The following is a 20,678-nucleotide window of genomic DNA, read 5'->3' on the forward strand; positions in this document are numbered from 1 at the left end:
CGAGACCACCCTGGCCAACACAGTGAAACCCAGTCTCTACTATAAATAAAAAAATCAGTCGGGTGTGGTGGCACGCACTTGTAGTCCCAGCTACTCGGGAAGCTGAGGCAGGAGAATCCCTAGAACCCAGGAGGCAGAGAGTATCGTGAGCCAACATCATGCCACTACATTCCAACCTGGGCAACAGAGTGAGACTCTATCTCAAAAAAAAAAACCCAAAAAACAAACAAACAAACAGAAAAACTCACCACTGCTTAACTCATCTGTGACTTTCCAATTTTAGGACAAAACCACATGTGCGTTTTGATGAGACAACTTGATGAGACAACTATAGGTCTTATTCATATTCTCAGGCAGCCCCAACACAGCAGAGAAGTTCCTAGAAATCAAAACATAACTAATGACCCAGCTCAGCAGGATTTCAAAAAGAAGATATTTTTCTTTAGGTTACTGCACAATCACAGAGGAACAGCAGCTTTGCAGAGGGAGTTAAACGGTAATTTGGGTACAGCTCCCAGGTCTAGGCAGAAAGAGGATCAAATTATTTTTTCTTTTTTGAGACAGTCTCAGTCTGTCACCTAGGTGGGAGTGCACTGGCACCATCTCAGCTCACTGCAACTTCCGCCTCCCAGGCTGAAGTGATTCTCCCACCCAAGGTTCCCGAGTAGCTGGGACCACAGGTACATACCACTACACCTGGCTAATTTTTGTATTTTTTTGTAGAGACAGGAGACAGGGTTTCACCATGTCGGCCAGGCTGGTTTCGAACTCCTGAGCTTAAGTGATCTGCCCGCCTCAGCCTCCCAAAGTGCTGGGATTACAGGTGTGAGCCACCACGCCCAGCCAGAGGATCAAATTCTATCATTCAAAGTGAATTTCCAAAATAACAAATATCAAGGGTGAGTGTCCCAAGACATTCCCACAGGCTAATAAAAATTCAGAATGAATTACCAACAATTTGCTAGGCAGTCAAGAGACTCTCCTCTGCAGACAGAGCATCCAAGAACCCAAAACCTACTGGTTCCTACTTAGATTTTCTATTTACGAATCTGATTAGCAAAATCTGTCAATTTCATCATGGTAAGGTCAACAAAATTTACTACTCTGGAAATAGTTCTTTCTGGCTTTGAGTCTGGGAGGGGAAAAAATGGAAAGATTTCTGCACATAAATCTTCTTGGTGTTATTTTGCCTTTATCTTGATAATGTTACTAGAAAGATAAAATCTGATTCAGACTGGTTTCTCATTCAGGATGCTTCCTCCGTAACAAAACACTACAAGATGCCCTTCGAGTTGGTGGTTTTTGTTTTTGTTGTTTTTTACACAGACGGGGTCTCGCTCTGTCACTCAGGCTGAAGTGCAGTAGCGCAATCACAGCTCACTGCAACCTCGAACTCCTACGCTCCTGAGATCCTCCTGCCACAGCCTCCCAGCTGGCTACAATTACAGGCCTGTAACACCATACCCAGCTAAACTTCTGATTTTGAATCAAATTTTTTTTGTGTCTCCAGCGCATCACAACCGGGCCTCAGTTTCTACTCATGTGGCTTCCCATCATGAAGTACAGCATAAAGGTTGCCAGGCCTCTTGTTTCTGGAGCTTTAGTTTCCGCTATGCAACAGGCTAAACACCCATACAGTGACTAACCAGCCTTGGGAGGGGTGATCTGATTTAAAAAAAAAAAAAAAAATACATGTTCCAAAGCTGCTCAGTTGGTATACAAGTTCATAGTTGAGTCCCCGTTTTCAATTATTTTGGGCATATACGTGGCAGTGGAATTGTGGGGTCACACAGAAATTCTATGTTTAACATTTTGAGGAAGCAGTAAATTGTTTTTCACAGTAGCTGTGCTATTTTATGTTCCCACCAACAATGCACAAGGGTTCCAATTTCTCCACATTCCTTCCAACACTTTATTATTTTCCATTTAAAAAATTTACTGTAACCTTTCTACTGTGCATAAGGTGGTACCTCAACATGGTTTTGATTTGCGGTTCCCTACAGATATTGAGCACCTTTGCATGCGCTGATTTGGCTACTTGTATATTTTCTTTGGAGAAGTGTCTATCCAAGTCCTATGCTTATTTTTTAAATTGCATGGTTTTTCGTTGTCGCTGAGTTGTTTCACAGTGTTTATAGCAGTATTATTCACAATAGCCAAAAAACTGAAAACCCAAATGCTCATTTACAGAAGAATAAACAAAACATATGTATATATACACCTATGCTTACATGCATATAAACATATATAAAAGATACATATATATAAAATCATCAACCCAAAACAGGAATGAAATTCTGACACACGCTACAACATGAATGAATCTTGAAAACATGATGCTAAGTATGATGTATGATTCCACTTATACAAGATACCTGGAATAGGCAAATTCATACACAGAAAGTAGAATGGAGGTTACCAGGGGCAGGGAGGTGGAGGATGAGAAATGGGAGCTATTGCTTGCTGGGTACATTTTCTGTTTGGGATGATGAAAAAGTTCTGGAAATAGATCATGGTAATGGTTGTGCAATTGTTCACTTAAAAATGGCTACAGTGGTAAATTTTATTATAGATATTTTATCAAAAGCAAAAAAGTCACTATGTACTTCTAAATATCATTAGTCAAAAAAAAAAAATCCATAACATTAAAAAAAATAATGGCTTTGGTCAATGATGGTTGAGTCTAAGGTCTCCAAGGCAGGAATGAGCCAGAAAATGGCATTCAGGGTATGTGGTATCAGAAGCTTAGGACAACCCCAGCTGCACACTGACCAGTGAGCAATGGTCGGTGACTCCCTCTACCTCTCAGAGCCTCGCTAAATGTGGAATTGAAAAAAAGGAGAGCTGGGCTGGGCGCGGTGGCTCACGCCTGTAATCCCAGCACTTTGGGAGGCCGAAGAAGGCGGATCACTTGATGCTACAAGTTCCAGACCAGCCTGGCCAACATGGTGAAACCCGTCTCCACGGAAACTACAATAATTAGCCAGCGTGGTGGCACGCACCTGTAATCCTAGCTACTTGAGAGGCTGAGGCTGCAGAACTGCTTGAACCTGGGAGGTGGAGGCTGCAGTGAGCTGAGTTCATACCATTTCTCTCCAGCCTGGGTGACTGAGTGAGACTCTCTCTCAACAACAACAACAACAACAACAACAAACCAGACTGGGCGCAGTGGCTCACGCCTGCAATCCCAGCACTTTGGGAGGCTGAGGTGGGCGGATCACGAGGTCACGAGATCAAGACCAACCTGGCTAACACAACACAGTGAAACCCTGTCCCCACTAAAAATATAAAAAATTAGCCAGGTGTGGTGGCGGGCGCCTATAGTCCCAGCTACTCGGGAGGGTGAGGAAGGAGAATGGCGTGAACTCGGGAGGCGGAGCTTGCAGTGAGCCGAGATCATGCCACTATACTCCAGCCTGGGTGGCAAAGCGAGACTCTGTTTCAAAAAATAAAAATAAAAATAAAATAAAATAAAAAAGGAGAGCTGGGTACAGTGGTGTGCACCTGTTGTCCCAGCTACTTGGGAGGCTGAGGCAAGAGGATCACCTGACTCCAGGAGTTTGAGGCTACAGTGAGCTATGATTGCACTACTGCGCTCCAGCCTGGGCCACAGAAAAAGGGGGGCTGAGGGGATGACCTGAGAGTTACGGGAGAGATAGAGGAAATTCCCTAAGTGATGTGCTCAGTGCAGGGACTGGCCAAAGAAGCCATTCAGCATCAGTAGACCTGCACGTCCGCCTCAGACTGAGGCTCCTCCACATAATCTGAGGCCAGTCCACACTGCCTTCTTAGAGTACATTATTGTCCATGCTCTTCTGTCTTTTTGCTTGTTTGTTTGTTTTTGAGACGGAGTTTCGCTCTTGTTGGCCAGGCTGGAGTGCAATGGCGCGATCTTGGCTCACTGCAACCTCCGCCTCCTAGGCAAAAAGCGATTCTCCTTCCTCAGCCTCCAGAGTAGCTGGGATAACAGGCACGTGCCACCACACCCAGTTAATTTAGCATTTTTAGTAGAGACAGGGTTTTGTCATGTTGGCCAGGCTGGTCTCGAACTCCTGACCTCAGGTGATCCACCTGCCTCGGCCTCCCAAAGTGTTGGGATTACAAGCGTGAGGCACCGCGCCCAGCCTCTTCTGTGTTTTAAAAACAGTTCAGGAAAGAATTTTAAAAGCAGTAAAAATTGCTCCTTATGACATAAGAAGCCAAACGGATTGAAACTTTTAACCCTCCTCAACAGCCTTCAAAAACCATCTCAGGCCGGGCACCGTGGCTCACACCTGTAATCCCAGCACTTTGGGAGGTGGGCAGATCACCTGAGGTCAGGAGTTCAAGACCAGCCTGGCCAAAATGGTGAAACCCCATCTCTACTAAAAATACAAAAATTAGCCAAGTGTGGTGGCGGGCACCTGTAATCCCAGCTGCTCATGAGGCTGAGAAACAAGAATCGTTTGAACCCAGGAGGTGAGCCAAGATCCTGCCACCAGCGTGAGACTCCATATCAAAAAAAAAAAAAATCTCAGCAGAGGAAGAAATAAAAACCTAGAAAGAAATCATCTAAATAGGAATAGTGAATACCTTTGGTAGTTTTGATTGCCATCTTTTTGCTTAACCATATACTCAAGTGTTCCTATAATGAATGTGCATGGTTATCTAAGAATATCATATACAAAAAGGAAAGAAAATGCTAGCTTGGAGTCTAGCTTCTTCCAAGTCTCCTTGCTCCTTCTCCTCCCTGACCACAGTCTTCCCTCTCACTCTGTGTGTTGCATCTGCCTCATAATGATGGGGAGGACAATTCTAGCTCATATTCACAAAGGTGTACCTGTGGAGAGCACTCCTCTAAGTCATGACACATGTCAATTCATGTCCTACTCACGATACCTCTGTGAGGGGGGTGCCATCATCTGCCATCTTATAGGGGAAGGAAATGAAGCCCTGAGAAAGACAGCAACTTGTCCCCGGGCACCCTGCTCGCCTGTGACAGACCTGGCTTCAAATCCATACTGAATCCTGAACCCAGCCTCTTGGCCTCAACAACCTGGCCCCTCCCGTGGGTGTTTCTATTTTCACCACTGCCTGTCTCTGTGTCACAATGCATTGACTTTTCTGTCACCTCCGCCACACTGTGAAGCAGGGGCTGTGGCCCTACCCGGAATAGCTAACCCACAGTTTGTCCACTTAATTGAGCTACGGCTGAATATTAGGTCCCAAACGCAATGACATTTTAAACCTATCTACGCATGCAATTGTATTTCTATTTCCACAAGGAGGTCAAGCAGCCACTGGTCACTTCAGCAAGGCAGGGCCCACTTCATGGTTTTCCCACACAACTCCCGCAGGTGAGACAAAGCGCCCTTCAGGGAACTCGGTTCCTTGGTGGAGTCCATGGTAGAACACTGGTAGGTGCACTTCAGGGCTCCACAGGCAATGTAAAGAAAGATAAGAGGCCGGGAGCCATGGCTCATGCCTGTAATCCTGGTACTATGGGACGCCGAGGCAGGTGGATCATGAGGTCAAGAGATCGAGACCATCCTGGCCAATATTATGAAACCCCGTCTCTACTAAAAATACAAAAATTAGCAGGTCATGGTGGCACCCACCTGTAGTCCCAGCTATTCGGGAGGCTGAGGCAGGAGAATGGCTTGAACCCAGGAGGTGGAGCTTGCAGTGAGCCAAGATCATGCCACTGCACTCCAGCCTGGGCAACAGAGGTAGACTTCATCTCAAAAAAAAAAAAAAAAAGAAAAGAAAAAGTGCATAAAGCCATAAAAAACTGGTGCTAAGCCAGTCTGAAAAGACTACGCATTGCAGGATTCCAAGTACATGACATTCCAGAAAAAAACAAAACTATTCAGGGACATCAGTGGTAGGCCAGGCACAGTGGCTCATGCCTGTAATCCCAGCACTTTGGGAGGCCAACATGGGCAAATCACTTCGGCTCTGGAGTTCAAGACCAACCTGGACGACAAGGTAAAACACCATCTCTACAAAAAGTTTAAAAATTAGGCTGGGCATGATGGCTCATGCCTGTAACCCCAGCACTTTGGGAGGCCAAGGCGGGCGGATCACCTGAGATCAGGAGTTTGAGACCAGCCTGGCCAACATGACAAAACCCCATCTCTACTAAAAATATAAAAATTACCTGGGCCTGTAATCCCAGATACTTGGGAGGCTAAGGCAGGAGAATCGCTAGAGGCTGGGAGGCGGAGGTTGCAGCAAAACGGGATTGCGTCATTGCACTCCAGTCTGGGTGACAGAGTGGGGCTCTGTCTCAAAAAAGAAAGAAACAAGAATTTAAAAATTAGCTGGGTGTGGTGGTGTGTGTTTGTAGTCCCAGCTACTCAGGTGGCTGAGGTGGGAGGATCACTGGAACCCAGGAGTTCAAGGCTACAGTCAGTTATGATCACACCACTGCATTCCAGCCTGGGCGACGGAGAAAGATCCTGTCTCAAAAAAAAAAAAATCAGCAACTTTCTGGAATTAGCAAGAAAGGGGAAGAATCGGTGGAGCACAAAGGATTTTAGGGCAGTGAAACTATTCTGAATGATACTGTAATGGTGGATACTGTAATGGCTGCTTGACCCCTTGGAAACAGAACTACAACTGCATGCATAGGTAAGTTTAATTCATTGTGTTCTAACATTCCACAGTAACTCAATTCAGTGGACAGACTGTGGGTGGATACCGTACAGGAGAATCACTTGAACCCGGGAGGCGGAGGTTGCAGGGAGCTTAGATCACACCACTGCACTCCAGCCTGGGCAACGGAGAGAAACTCTGTCTCAAAAAAAAAAAAGGTAAAAAAAATTCAACTGGTGCCTGTTTATGGGCAGAGGGATGATGTCCATGATAGTGATAACAACAGTAATAGTAATTGACACTTGTAGAAGACCTAATGTAAGTCAGATGCTGAAGAACTTTCTTAATATTCTAACAATTCTATCAGGAAAGTACTTATCCCCATTTATAAACGAAGAATCCAAAGCACAGAGAGCTTCGGTGACTTATCCAAGGCGAAACAGCCTATAAATAAATGGTGGAGCTGGTGATTTGTATTCCCACGGTGCTGCTCTCAGCCATCTTTTCTGCCTGTGCCTTTCAGAAAGCTGCCTCGAGCCTACCTCCGAATTCTAGGATTCTATCCACAGGGCCCCTACATTGCCAAAAGCAAAGAGATTAACTGCCCAACTAGACTATGTGACATTCAGGCTGGAGACAAAGGTTTTGGCTTCACTTGGTTTCCAAATAACAAAGTCATTTCTTTGCTCCAATTATTAACCTATTTAAGAAATATGTTGGTCATGTTTCCCTGTACTGTACTGTCCCCAAAGTATAGGGAAATGGTGAATACCTACTCCACACCGGCATCCCTCGGTAGTACCACCAGGGTAAACAATGAATATACCAACACTATAATAATCAAATGAAAGATCAGAAGTGTTTTTTTACAGGTCAGGCACAATGGCTCACACCTGTAATCCCAGCACTTCGGGAGGCCGAGGCAGGCAGATCACTTGAGCCTAGGAGTTTGAGAGCAGCCTGGACAACATGGCAAGACCCCGTCTCCACACTCAAAAAAAAAAAAATACAAAAATTAGCCAGGAATGGTGGTGTGTACCTGTAGTCCCACCTACTCGGGAGGCAGAGGTGGGAAGACCCCTTGAGCCCAGGAGGTTGAGGGTGCGGTAAGCTGTGATCAGTGATGCCCCTGCACTCTAGCCTGGGTGACAGAGGGAGGCCCTGTCTCAACAAAAAAAAAAGAAACAAGAAAAGTAGTTTTTACAGTTCCATACTACTAGAGAAGAATCATGGAAAGGTACATTCTCATAGAGTTATGTTTTCAGAATTTATTCAGAAGGAGCCAGGTGCAGTGGCTCACACCTGTAATCCAGCACTTTGTGAGGCGGAGGCAGGTGGATCACTTGAGATCAGAAGTTCGAGACCAGCCTGGCCACCATGGCAAAACCCTGTCTTTACTAAAAATAAAAAAACTAGCCAGGTGTAGTGGCGCTCGCCTGTAATCCCAGCTACTTGGGAGGCTGAGGCATGAGAAACACTTGAACCCCGGATGCAGAGGTTGCAGTGAGCCAAGATGGCACCTCTGCACTTCAGCCTAGGCAACAGGGCGACATTCTGCCTCAAAAAAAAAAAAAAAAAAAAAGAATTTATTCAGAAGAATGTTCATCTAAAATAACATAAATATTCACCATGTATCTGGGGAAACAAATATGTTTCCACCTTTTAACTTATAAAGCTGGAAAGAAACCAGTCATTGGTGAGTTAAGAGGTATCACATGGAGGGGGCATTGAAGAACCCACACTTTTCAATATTTTTCCCCTTTACTGTTTACTTTCACATGCAACTGGGAATAAAAGCAGTAGATATGCTACACACTGGCATTTAGAAATTGTTTAAAATGGAGCTAAAGACTTCCCATTTAAAATTGAAGAAGAGCATCCCTTTGCAAACCAACCATGTATCTCACGCCCTCCAGACCCTCCAGACCCTGCCGAGGCCTCTGCTTTTCCACTGTCAAGCCGAGTACCCCTGGAGAACAACTGCTGTGCATATGAACACCCTGACCCCAGCAAGACCCCCAACTCCCCTCCTACAGGTGAGCAGCTGGATTCCTCACCTATGAATGACATGACCATACCATTTCCTGATTTTATTTTGTTCCATTTTTCTTATAGAACGCCCCATTCTCTAGGAATGGAGTTGAGCAGCTGACACTCTGTCCTCTGATCAAAGTCACGGTCCTCTCCTGTCTTTCCGTTGTCCCAGCTCACCTGAGAGACTTTCTGGGAAGAGACTCAGAGGGAAAGGGATGTACCATGCCGTTCATGGAGAATTCCCAATGACCAGCTTGGAAGGCAGTTGAAATTTTCAAAGGAGCTTCCTGCCTATCTGCATACCAAACTAAAAAGATGGAAGGAAAACCAAACAGCTTTACCAGTTAACGACACCATCCTTCAGTGCATACCATCAGACTCCAAATAATCCATACTAAGTGGTAAAAGCCCATGAACTGGAAAGAAAGAAGGCTTCTGCAATGACAACACCAAAAAGATAGGGCAAGTCCCTAGTATCTCAGGGTATTCCCCACGCCCTGCAGATGTACATGGTCATACACTTCCCACCAGGTAATACTCGGGAAGTATTTAAGATGCTAGATGAAAGGCATTTGTTACCCAGGGGCAATCCCTCTAAGTTTCTTGCAGTGGTGATTAAAGCAATTGCCCTCCATCCCTTCCCTACCTTCCAGTGATGTGAGGTTTAATTAATATGCACTTGGGGTTTTAAGATCCCTAGATGAAAAGAGAACCAGATGTGAAAGTTATTATTATTTTGTTCAAAGTAGACGGGTGTACTAACATCTGTGGGCAAGTGTACCACATGCCACTTAAAACAGGCTAACAGGGTCATATGCCAAAACGTTCAGGTTTGCATTTCTGAAAAGCTCAGAGATCTGACAGATGTGTTCTGGCCGTGATTTAACATGCTGCTCCAGTGAGAAGGAAGCAGATATGACAAATGGTTCACTTATTTCCTAACTAAAACCCCAGAGGAGCGGCCTGAACCAAAAAGGGAAGTGATCAATGGAAAAGAGGGTCAAGTCTGCTCACGGGCAAGGCAAGGGGGCAACACGGAGCATGTGCACGGAGGAGGAGCTTTCCGTCTCGAAGGCAATGAAACACTGGGCTGCAGGGAACCCGAAACTATCTTCAAGCATTTTTTAGCCATGCTTGAACTCATTCTAGAATTCATCAGCTAAGTACCCTCGTAGGATAAAAAGTCCCTTTCCTCATCCTCTGTAAATAAAGAGATCTGTGGGCTGGGCGCAGTGACTCATGCCTGTAATCCCAGCACTTTGGGAGGTTGAGGTGGGCAGACCATTTGAGGTCAGGAGTTCGAGACCAACCTGGCCAACATGACAAAACCCATCTCTACTAAACATAGAAAAAATTAGCCTGCTATGGTGATGCACACCTGTGATCCCACTACTTGGGAGGCTGAGGCACGAAAATCGCTTGAACCCAGGAGAGGCAGAGGTTGCAGTGACCCTAGATTGCACCACTGAACTCCAGCCTGGGCAACAGAGTGAAACGCCATCTCAAAAAATAAAAAAAGAAAGAAAGAAAGAAAAGAAAAGAAAATATTTGTGCCCACCCCCACCACCCTGTACCAGTGGGATCAGACTGTGTGAGCAATAACAAAGTCTAATGGATGCTCAAACACAGGCTTACTGAGAACCACGGTCCACATGAAATGGTGTGTAGCCTCCTCCCAACGCAGCCATCAGGGGGAACCTACGAACCTAAACCAGACCGCGTCTCCCTAGTCCTACCCACAACCCTCAAAGGCTTCTCATCTCATCAGCAGTCCTGCAGACCCTGCCCTGATGACCCTCCTCTGTCTGCATCGCCTTGGCTCTACCACTTTACTCTTTCCATCCAAACTTCCAACATGCCCAGCCCAGCTCTCTGCCCTCCGCTTCAATGCTCCCTCTGTCAGCCCAGGGCTCGCTTCCTCAACCCCTTGCCATCTTGGCTCCAATGTCACCCATGCAGTGGGGCCTTCCTAACTCCCCTATGTTCAGAAGCTCAAACACCCAACACTTCCTTGCTTCAAGGGTCTCCACTGTAACAGTCACCTTCCCACATGGTACATGTTATAACTACAGTCGCTTCTCCCTATCTACGGGTTCAGTATCCATGGCTTCTGTATCTGTGGACTCAACCAACCGTGGATCAAAAATATTCTAAATAAATCAAGAAATGATTGTGCCTGTACTGAACACGTACATACTTTATTTTATTTTTTGAGACAAGGTGTCACTCTGTCTCCCAGGCTGGAAAGCAGCAGCACAATCACGGCTCACTGCAGCCTCAGCTTCCTGGGCTCACATGATCCTCCCGCCTCAGCCTACTAAGTAGCTGGGAACACAGGCACACGGCACCATGCCTGGCTAATTTTTTTTTTACTCTAAGTTCTGGGATACACGTGCAGAACATGCAGGTTTGTTACACAGGTATACATGTGCCATGGTGGTTTGCTGCACCCATCAACCCATCATCTAGGTTTTAAGCCCTGCATGCATTAGGTATTTGTCCTAATGCTCTCCCTCCCCTTGACTCCTACCCCCCCAACAGGCCCTAGTGTGTGATGTTCCCCTCCCTGTGTCCACGTGTCCTCACCGATCAGCTCCCACTTATGAGTGAGAACCTGTGGTGAATTTTTCTATTTTTTGTAGAGATGGGGTCTCGCTATGCTGCTCAGACTGGTCTCGAACTCCCAGGCTCAAGTGATATTCCTGCCTTAGCCTCCCAAAGTGCTGGAATTACAGGTGTGAGCCACCATGCCTAGCCCAGACTTTTTTTCTCGTCCTCATTCCCTAAACAATACAGTATAACAACTATTACATGGCATTTATTTTGTTTTAGGTATCCATAGACGATTTTAAAGGTGTGGAAGGATGTGCCTCAATTATATGCAAATGCTATGCCATTTTCCATAAGAGATTAAGCATCTGTGGATTTTGGTGTCCTCAGGGCAGGGAGGGGTCGTCCTGGAACCAACTCCCCACAGATATGCATGGACAACACCTCTTGATACTGTCTGTATTCAGAATGTCAGTTCCCTGAGGGTAAGGATGCTTCCCAGCCTTCTGCCCTATTGTCTCCTTACTATCTGCAACTGAGCGCGTGAATACAGTCAACACACAGATGCCGACTTCAAAAGTCAGAGACAACCCACAAGGAGAAACACTGAGGTCGGCTCCCAGAAAAATCCTCATAATTGCTCACCTTCGTGCTAAGGTGCCTGTGCACACAGTCCTGGCGACTCCTTGTGGGAAGGGTGATAAGACTGAGGCGGGATTTGACCATGTCTGGTCCCCAGGTCACAGTACTTTCAAATACGACCAAATCCCTACTCCCCCTAACCACCCTTGATGCAGGAAAGGGTGGCAAACACAGCATCTACCATATGAATCAGCTCACCAGAAAATGCATCCTTAGTGTCCATAGCGCAGCACATGGCCAGAAGGAAGAAAACAGGAACGTGAAGTCAGCGCTTTCACAGCTATGAAGCCGCCAGGGAAAATCCCATTCTCAGAGTATCAGAGCCTCCTGCTTGATGAGGGATTCTCCCCCGCTGCCCAATGACTGCTGCCCAAGCCGACGGGCTGCAAAGAACTTCGAGAAGTAATCTAGGTCAAAAGACACTTTACTGGATGTCAGGAGTAGAATGCAGTGCTGTGTCTCCTCAGCTTTGGTTTGAATGTTGTTGCTGTTTCATAAAACCATTTTATAGAGCAGTTCAAGGTTCACAGCAAAATTACGCAGAAAGCACAGAGATTTCCCGTATACCTCCTGCCCACAAGCACAGCCTCCCTGACTACCAACATCTTTCACCAGAATGGTCCGTTTGTTGCAATCAATAAACATATATTAACACATCATTATTACCCAAAGTCCATAGTTTACATTAGGGTTCAGTCTTGCAGCTGTACATTTCATGACTTTAGACCAACATATAATGACATGTATCTACCATCACAGTCTCATACTGAGTAGTTTCACCACCCTGGGATCACCAGTCCTGTGTGCCCTGCCTGTTCATCCCTCTCTCCTCCCTAGCCCCTGGCAACCACCTTGATGGTTCTTCTACGTCCTTTCATGACTAGCTCATTTCATTTCAGTGCTGAATAATATTCCATTATCTGGATGGACCACAGTTTATACATTCACTTACTGAAGGACATCTTGGTTGTTTCCAAGTTTCCAATAAAGCTGCCGTAAACATCCATGTGCAGGGTTGTTTTTGATTTTTCGCATGGTTCTTTGTATTTTTTGTTTTTGTTTTTCTTTTTGGGAGACAATCTCCCTCTGTTGCCCAGGCTGGAGTGGCACAATCTCAGCTCACTGCAACCTCCCCATCCCAGACTCAAGTAACTCTCGTGCCTCAGCCTCCCGAGTAGCTGAGATTACAGGCGTTCACCACCACGCCCAGCTAATTTTTGTATTTTTGTAGAGATGGGGTTTTCACCATGTTGGCCAGGCTCGTCTCAAACTCCTGACCTCAAGTGATCCACCTGCCTCGGCCTCCCAAGGTTCTCTGTATGTTTTTAATAGCAGTGTGGTGTGGGGAGACACACCGAAAGAGAAATGAAAAGAATGACCTTAGCGAGTTAGAGACAAAATAGACTTCATATTCTCCAAGAAAGTCCCTCTTTCTAAGAACACTTTTGAGAAGTTAAATCTGGCAAAGAAGTCTAGTGTTAGTTTTATATACACATGCATCCATTTCTAATACTATGATTTTTTTCCAAGCACTTCAGATGGATTTATAAACTCTGAAAGGTAAAATGTGATTTGAACATTTTCTTTTGTCCCTGTTAAATAAACACGTGTGTGGAACTTCGCTGTATATTCCATTATACTTAGGCTGTGTTTGCCCAACTGGTACTACCAGCCCACGTGTTCTGTGAGGCATCTACTGGTCTGGCATACAGAGCCAGTGCTTAAAAAAAAAAAAAGCTGGGTTGAATGCGTTTCAAAGATTCAACCAAGTAGTCAACAAAGATGATGACAAACTTTAAAACAAAGATGCCTACAAATTTCTGGACACAGGAGTAGAAATGAATTAGGAAAGTAAGCATCCATCCTACCAATTATGTCTCTAATAATGGTTAAACCAAAGTTGCAGAAATGTAGGCATCTCAAGGCAGATAGGTCCATCCCTTAGAAAAGGGGAGCTCATCACATCAAACACAGCCTGCAGGCCCACAGGCCCAATCGACCACGACAACTCCCAGGGGAAAAATGAGGAAGGAGGATGTCCCAGAACCCAAACGTGCCTTAAATGTGATTCCAAAAGAAACTACTTCTCAACTATCTCTAAAGTCCAAATGCATTCCTGGTAGGACAGAGCCTGCCCTACCACACTCCTGAGGACTGGGAATCTCCGGCTATGCCATACCAGCTTGAAATATCCAGTCAAAAGGAATTTGACCAGGCCTCCCATTGGACAGCACTACCTTCCTACTGAGGGCTGACATTCTGCAGACAAATTTCCCAAATCCTGTATTGACCACTAAGTATTCCTGGGCACTCACACCCACTGCCATTTGTGAGTCAAAAGGAGGGCTGGCAAGGGAGCCTGGTGGCTACACAGACAGGGGTCACAGAATGAGGGTCCCACGTGCAGGATTTCAGTCTGATTTCAAACGATGGAAATAAGAGGCAGGCAAGTCCCATTTCAATACCAGCTTCATGTGCTCTTGAGAAGAGGGAAATATTGAACATCCAGACCTGCTTTTTGCTTTCTTTTAACTACAAGGTCCCAGCGAAAACATAATCCGCGTCTAACATATCCAGTTACTGAGAAAAAGCACGTCCACGGTCCTGTGTTCTCTTCACCTGGCTAATAACAAACGGAGTCTTTTCCCATTTTGTTCAATTTTTCTGCTCTCAAAATTACTTCCAGATCCTATTTTTTTCTTTAGTTTTCATTTTCATCCTACACGAAAACCCCTACTCCTGGAGTAAAAAGGAAAGAAAGAAAAGAAAACCACCAGAAGTTAACACGGTATTTTAAAATACACCGCCAAAAATGTAAAACCCAGCCACGGCATCTGAGACTGAAAGAAACAAATAAATAATGTGTACATCAATAATGCAGCACTATCAAGCTAAAAGTTGAGTCTTGGTACATAATATCCATATTACAGGTTTTGCCAACTATAGAGAGAGACATTTCTATACATCTCAAGGAACCTAAGGATGCAACTCACACAGCCCTGAGCAACGGGCTCAACTAAGGTCGAAGAGTCAAGAAGAGCCCAGGATAAGAACTTCGGTCTCTTGACCTCTTTCTAGCCCAGTGCTCACCCTCTCATATTTCATTAATAATTGTAATAATTATTTTCATATTTATTAATCATATATAAATCATATATAGTGATCATTTTGTTTAAACATAAATGACTGAGTTTACCAGAAATACCCTCATTCACCTCATTCAAAAAAATTTTTTTTGTTCACCAAAAGAGAAAAATCACTGTGCCCTGAGCAGGAACAATTTCTAGCAGTATCAACACTGCCAGTGGAACCACCTGGAGAAAATGCTCAAACCACCACCAAGGAACTCGCGATAAAACACCCACACTCACATTCACACTATGTACGTGATCATTAAAATCACCCTCCAATGACCTACAAAAAAAAAAAAGTCTGTTGGTTGTTGGTTAAAGTTCTTCCTAAATGGCTCATCAGACATCTGCGCAAACTAGATTCCTCTAAACACTGAGGAAGGTGAAGCAGAAATACTAAGAGTCCATATTGGTTTTCTATCCCAACTCTTAGAAAGAACTAAATAAGGCCGGGTGCGGTGGCTCACGCCTGTAATCCCGGCACTTTGGAAGGCCGAGGAGGGCGGATCACGAGGTCAGGAGATCGAGACCATCCTGGCTAACATGGTGAAACCCTGTCTCTACTAAAAATACAAAACAAAATTAGCTGATGGCAGTGGCGGGCGCCTGTAGTCCCAGCTACTCTGGAGGCTGAGGCAGGAGAATGGCGGGAACCCGGGAGGCGGAGTTTTGCAGTGAGGGGAGATGGCGCCACTGCACTCCAGCTTGGGCAGCAGAGCGAGACTCCGTCTCAAAAAAAAAAAAAAAAAAAGAACTAAATAAGCCAGGCATGGCGATGTGTGACTGCAGTCCCAGCCACTCAGGAGGCTGAGGCAGGAGGATTGCTTGAGGCCAGGATTTCAAGGCCAGCTTGGGCAACACAGCGAAATCACATCTCTCAAAAACAATTTTTATTTTAAATAAATAAATGAATTAAAGACTGCAGATGCACAGTTCACCGCTTGAGCTACCAACACAGGGAAATCAGGACCACAGAGGCTGGGGTTTCTCAGCTGCTCAGAGGGCTGAGGACCTGGGTAGGCGTGGTGTGTCCGCCTGGTGGCTGCAGAGCCTAGCTGAGGCACTTTACTGCTCTCCACCTCCGTTTTTTCAGCTGTAAATTCACTAGAATGATAACAGCTCATTGGATTACTTTGAAGATTAAATGTCCTGACTCTTCAAATTTATCAAACTTCTAGTTTATACCTCTGGTTTGAACCCTTATATGAACTGTCTCTCTTTTTGTTTTTTCTTTTGAGACAGGGTCTGGCTCTGTCGCCCAGGCTGGAGTGCAGTGACGCAAACATGGCTCACTGCAGCCTCAACCTTCTGGGCTCAAGCAATCCTCCTGCCTCAGCTTCCTGTATAGCTGGGACCACAGGCATGCACCACCACACCCTGGCTAATTTTTTTTATTTTCCTGTAGAGACCAGGCCTCACTTTATTGCCCAGGCTGGTCTCGAACCCTTAGGCTCAAGTGATCTTCCCACCTCAGCCTCCCAAAGTGCTGCGACTATGGGCATGAGCCACCACGCCTGGCCTGAACACTTATGAATTCCTGATGGTATATCTTTTCTTCCCTTCTATACTGTAAGCTACACTGTACCCCAAAGATGATATTCTACACTGTACCCCAAAGATGATATTCTACACTGTATCCCAAAGATGATATTCTACACTGTATCCCAAAGATGATATTCATAACTACCCAACAAATGATTGGTTGAAAGAATGAATGAGCTAACCACACCACCCTCTCCCTCCAAAAAATTAATACGAAGCATAGGAACTAGATGTCACTCTGCTAACTTGAATACACTGCCTTACCTTGGCTTGTTGAGACTTCTGCAAATACATTAGAAAGATAAACAGCAACAGTTACTACGTAGAGGTGAGAATCGGAAACGCTTCCAATCAACGCTTATGGCTATAGGCTTTTCCACTTCGATTCAACCCCACACTTGGTTTGCATGCAGGCAATTGCAACCACCCCTGGTGTTCCACTCTAAAGCTGAAACCGCGAAAAACCCATTTTATTTTCACCTAACGTCAACTCTTGTGCTTTCTTTGAAGAGGGATCCTGCTGCCTCCTGCCCTCCCAGCCTGGATGCTGTTTCTTTATTATCCTCCCCTTTTTTTTTCTGACTTGGGATCTCACTCTGTTGCCCAGGCTGGAGTGCAATGGCGTGGTTCTGACTCACTGCAGCCTCAAACTCCGTGGCTCAAGGGATTCTCCCCCTGCTCAGTCTCCGGAATCGATGGGATTTTATGCAGGAAACGCTGCACTCGGCTGTTCTTCATCAATGCTTCAGTCCTCATTACACATATTGATGCTGTTTGATCAGCAAAAAATCCCACTGATAAGGGCATCTAACTGCTCTATCTTAACTCTCTGGGGATTTCAGATACCCTCACCTGCACCTCCAGTAAAGCTAACCCAGGCCTCTGGAAAGAATTTTTTCCGAGCTCTGAAAGTAGTTATCTGTAGCCCATCCCTCCCTTGACAGCCCCCACACGGTTCATTCCCATCCCTGTAAGCAAAGCAAACTGCTGAGCATCAATTAGGAGCAGGGGGAAAAGGCTGTGTGCTCTGAGCAGACTGGCTCCTTCCCAAGCTAAACACACTTATGTGCATCTGACTCCATTACCGCCCCAGCCTGCACACGTAACGGGGCGCCCAGCCTTTCCGGAGGTGAGCTGGTGTTTACCCACTGCCGTGGGGGTATTTCCCAGTCGGCCTCTCCTCCCCCCAGCGGAGACTGGCTGCAACCACCCTACCCCCCACCCAGGCAACCAAATGTGACATCCAAGGAGTTCCCGGAGTGGCCATCTGTCCCTGCCATGCCAATGTTTACGCAACATGGGCAGGAGAGGGACAGGCCAGGGAAGGCTCCAGGGTATCTTGCATCAGACCCAAGGCATCGACATCCCAGGCCGTTTGTGCCACAAAACACGACAGTGAAAGAAGAGTCCTCGGTCTAACTGGAGAGGTTCCTGGTTCCTAAAGAGAAGCATCAAATCTCTTTAACTTTCCTGAGGGTGTTCAAAGAACCAGCCTGATACGTTTCACCTGTGGATGAGCATCTAAAAATAACATGAGATCCCTAATTTTGCAGTTTTAAAAATATTACCTGACCGCCTCCCCCAACCCTCCACAAAGTTAAACCTAAACATGGTATTTCAGACAATAATGACTTCAACAGGTTCATGAACAGTGAAGTGCCAGGAGGAATTGGCTAATGAAGAAAAGATTTAGATCAGAACTAAATTCAAGCCAGGTGCGGTGGCTCAGGCTTGTAATCCCAGCACTTTGGGAGGCTGAGGCGTGTGGATCACCTGAGGTCAGGAGTTCAAGACCATCCTGGCAAACATGGTGAAACCCCGTCTTTATTAAAAATACAAAAATTAGTTGGGCATGGTGGTGCACATCTGTAATCCCAGCTACTTGGGAGACTGAGGTGGGAGAATTGCTTGAACCTGGGAGGCGGAGGTTGCAGCGAGCCGAGATCGCACCGCTGCACTCCAACCTAGGTGACAGAGCGAGACTCTGTTTCAAAAAAAAAAAAAAAAAAAAAAAAAAGAAGAAGAAGAAGAAATAAACTCAAGAATCTCCAAATTCTAGAGTTAATATGACCATTAGACATCCTCATCTAAATGTCTCTGTTTATATTCAGAACCAGAGGTCAAGATGTGTGGGAATGGTCACGAGTTTAGAAATCAGATAAAACACAGTTCAAGTCCAGGGTCACTGCCACAATAGTGCGATTTTAGTCAAGCTCCCTAGGTTCCACCAAGTAGACTTGGAGAAGAGAATATGCACAGGCCCAGAGGGGCTGTGAGCTGCAATCATGTATTCTGTTAGAGATCACAAAGCAGAAGAATGCCAGGCACACAGTAGGCATTCAATGTTTGCATCTTCCTTTCCAGCCCTAGCCCTCCTTCCACAGCCTTACAATGGGGGGCGCACCCAGGAGACAGAAGATGTCCAAGACAGCACAGGTGAAGAGAGAAGCCACCGCAGCGTTCGGCTGGCCATCAGCTAAGACTCAGCGCACTGACTCTGCTGAGGCATATTTCTGTTATCTTTCGAATGGGGGACAAAAGACGCTTGACATGTTTCACCTACCATTTGCATGAAATCTGTTGAACTACATTCCAAGTATTGGGGGAGAATCCACATTATTCATCACATAAATGCGCTTAAACTCCCTCTGGGGGGAAGACGGGCTAGCCACTGTGCCTGAAGCCAAGAGATGACACATCCATTCTATGACTCAACTCGAGCAGCTGCAGTGTGAAAATACACACACAGGCTCACAAAGAAATGGGCTAACAATTTTTAGATTTGCCCCGTGTGTGTGTGTGTGTGTTTTTTTTAGTTTTGCTCTTTAACCTCATTATTTTCCTTTGCTCACAGAACCTGGAAGCAACGTTGGCATTTCTCTGCACAGCTCTGACCAGAGTTTAATCCCAAAAAGAATCCCTCAACACTGCGGCACATGTGGCACAGGGCACAGTCACAGCTCTCAGGGACTCAGGATCCTACTTCGGGGGAGAGCTCGGAAGGGTAACATCATCTGAGAAGGAACACTGGTTCCGAGGGGCAAAAATCACAGTGACTGGGGCAGTCCAGAAGGACAGGCGGGAGGAGGTGGACTTGAACTGACCCTGAAGGAGGTAAAATCTGAATCGGCAGAGAGCAGACAGGAGGCCACTGGGGGTAACCAACAAGGACAGGCGCCCTGAGACAGGACTCAGTAAAGCAAAGCTGATTCTGGCAAGCTGTGTGGCCACTTGTTCAGCTAACATTTACTAGGCACGCTATGGCAGTCACTATAGCCATGCTGGAGCAAGTATAAAGAGAAGTCCAAGCAGCCCACCCTGGAGGAACACACAATAGCACAGTGATCAGGAGACCAGACTCCGTGGGCCAGGCTGCCTGGGTTCAAATCGTGGTACCTCACTTTCGAATGCTATTGTTTTGAATAGGTTACTGAGGCCAGAGGTGAGAAGTCATGAATACATTTTTGATTAGGAAGTGTTTTCAGAGAAAACCAGAAAGTAGGTAGGGGAGACCTTGGAGGGACGGAAGCCCTGGGGGCACTCTAGACCCAGGGCAGATAAGACCTCAGCCATGGCCTGGAATATGTGCAACCTTCCCAGGGTTAGCCCTTGCTAGGGATGCCCTGGGGGTATACAGACTACCAGGTAGTTGGCCAAAGGGAATCCAGCCCCTAAGGGCACCCTCCACCAAAGACAGCAGGAGCAAAAGCACTCAGGGAGAGGGAATTCACCAGACAGGTGAAGGGGATGCAAAGGGATAGGGGCTGAACGTGGACAGCCAGTGCCCCAAAGGGTTAATGGTTGTTGTTTTTATTATTATCATTTTGAGACAGTCTCTCGCTCTGTTGCCCAGGCTGGAGTGTGGTAGTGCAATCTCAGCTCACTGCAAGCTCCACCTCCTGAGTTCAAGCGATTCTCCTGCCTCCCCGCGTAGCTGGGATTACAGGTATGCGCCACCACACCTGGCTAATTTTTATATTTTAGTAGAGACAGGGTTTCACCATGTGGGCCAGACTGGCTCGAACTCCTGACCTCAAGTAATCCGCCCACCTTGGCCTCCCTAAGTGCTGGGATTACAGGTGTGAGCCACTGCACTCCGGCCTATTATTGTTTTTACCCCTTGAAAAAGGCACGTAACCTAATTATGATAATACAATGTGTCTGTATTATCACAGGGAAAGTGAGTGCTTTGACTCTGCTCTC

The 20,678-nt window shown here is 46.0% G+C and overlaps 1 protein-coding gene and 1 long non-coding RNA gene across 16 annotated transcripts in view; one reads left to right on the forward strand and one right to left on the reverse strand.

Annotated features, from left to right (window-relative positions):
• Positions 1 to 20,678, reverse strand: part of LOC105472738 (TIAM Rac1 associated GEF 1) — a 443,930-nt gene that overhangs the window by 201,318 nt on the left and 221,934 nt on the right. The window contains exon 4 of one of the 15 annotated variants that reach the window (XM_071095595.1): positions 249 to 379. The exons of 13 other annotated variants lie outside the window; for them this stretch is intronic. The gene's annotated coding sequence lies outside the window, so the exon portion shown is untranslated. Of the gene's footprint in view, positions 1 to 248; positions 380 to 4,878; positions 5,341 to 20,678 lie in introns of those variants that run through there. One more of the 15 variants, XM_071095596.1, reaches the window with a different exon arrangement.
• LOC139362989 (uncharacterized) lies at positions 5,221 to 8,803 on the forward strand. The gene is made up of 4 exons (XR_011622786.1): positions 5,221 to 5,336; positions 6,648 to 6,794; positions 8,493 to 8,612; positions 8,692 to 8,803. It is a non-coding gene; the product is annotated as an uncharacterized lncRNA (long non-coding RNA).

This window comes from Macaca nemestrina, chromosome 4, assembly GCF_043159975.1.
Source record: "Macaca nemestrina isolate mMacNem1 chromosome 4, mMacNem.hap1, whole genome shotgun sequence".
Lineage (NCBI taxonomy): Eukaryota > Metazoa > Chordata > Mammalia > Primates > Cercopithecidae > Macaca > Macaca nemestrina.